Source organism: Marmota marmota, unplaced genomic scaffold (genome assembly GCF_001458135.2).
Source record: "Marmota marmota marmota unplaced genomic scaffold, marMar, whole genome shotgun sequence".
Lineage (NCBI taxonomy): Eukaryota > Metazoa > Chordata > Mammalia > Rodentia > Sciuridae > Marmota > Marmota marmota.
The window spans coordinates 3,381,030-3,382,486 of NW_026000081.1; the positions used below are offsets into that span (position 1 = coordinate 3,381,030).

A 1,457-nucleotide genomic window follows, 5' to 3' on the forward strand; every position below is an offset into this window, starting at 1 on the left:
TGGGGGCCAGAGCCAGCAGGCGCACTGCTCGCCCCCACCAGCTCGCTGGCCGTCCAGTTGAATCCCCTGGCCTCGACCCCCACCCCACCAGGAAAACACCCCATTCTTTGGTGTAGCCCAACTTACTAACCAGAACCCCGTTGCAGAACTCAGTTGAGTGTTGCCGGGGCCCAGAGAGATGGAAGGGGCACAAGCTGAGGAGTGCTCAGGAGAGGCTCTTGCCAACATAATGAAGTAGGCAAAGAGGAAACAATCAATAGCAGCTATCCCAGGCCCGAAGCGGGATCCAGCCCTGCGGGAGACGTGTTGCTATTATTACCACGCTGCTGCCAGAGAGCATCTGCAGACCCTAGACCCCCTCCTTGTCCTCTTCCTCCCGTGTCCCCCCTTTCCCAGCTCTGCGTCCCATCTTGCTCTTACCCAGCGAAGATTTGGCTTCTCAGGGGAATGCAGCAGGTGCGGGCCGGGCTGCAGTGTGGCAGAAACTCGCTGCTGTGTTTGCCCCAACCGGGAGGAGCCGCAGGAATAGGGATCACTGCAGGGCTGGCTATCTTGCTTCTCCAACTCCTTCCCCGCAGGACCTTGGCCAAGAAAGACTGGGGAACACGCAGTTGCCCTTGGGAAGGGCCAGCTACTGGACCTTTTCGCAGATCTGGCAAAACTAGCTGGTCAATGGGGTTCTGAACTTGGGGGTGCAGCTCCGAGGATTCCGGAGCGCAGCATAGGGGGAAGTCCTTTACTTTTAGGAGAATGTGCATAAGGAGCCCAGTCCGCTCTTTGTTTAGATGTGGGATACCAGGAGGTCCAGGTTGCTTTTGGAAGCCATATGAAAGCCTCAAGCCTTTGCTAGTTCTGTTCTCTAGATCCCTATAAGAATCATGCAGGCAGGTGTACCAAACAAAGTTTCCTGGAGATAAGACCACAGTAGACACAGAACTCTGGGTACAGAGGGGCTTTAATATGGAGAAGACTCCTGCTGGCTCCTCCCTGCTCACAGAATTTCCTGCACCCCATGATGGAAGCTCTGAGAACCTATAATGTCAGGCTAAGTGGGATTCTGGCGTTTCACCTAGGTAGTCTATGAGATTTAGACTGAGGTTCTACCTAGAGTTGCACTCCTGGAAACCTCTCCTGACCAGCGCTGAGGGGCTCTTTCTCCTTGCCACTCTGGGTTCTCATCTCCATTAAACTACAATCGTTTTATACATCTGATCATGCCTATATATTTTCTTTGCCCTTGTTAAAACGGAAGATGTGGACAGAGAAAAGCCTATGAGGGAGAATTGATAATCGTTCTAATTTTTGACATGTGGTGACCATATGGTAAGCACCTCTAACCTAGCGCAACACTGAATCCTCATGACTCTATGACATGGTGTCTACATCATTACCATTTCATAGGAGAGGAAACTGAGCCAGAGAGAGGGGATGTAACCTGTCCAAGGCCAATAAGTCTA

General features: G+C 52.2%; 1 protein-coding gene across 1 annotated transcript in view; it reads right to left on the reverse strand.

The window, feature by feature from the left end:
- Kcna2 (potassium voltage-gated channel subfamily A member 2) overlaps nucleotides 1-582 on the reverse strand; it is a 23,694-nt gene extending 23,112 nt beyond the window's left edge. The window contains exon 1 of the mRNA XM_048815144.1: nucleotides 421-582. The gene's annotated coding sequence lies outside the window, so the exon portion shown is untranslated. The remainder of the gene's footprint in view (nucleotides 1-420) is intronic.
- Nucleotides 583-1,457: the final 875 nt, after the last annotated feature.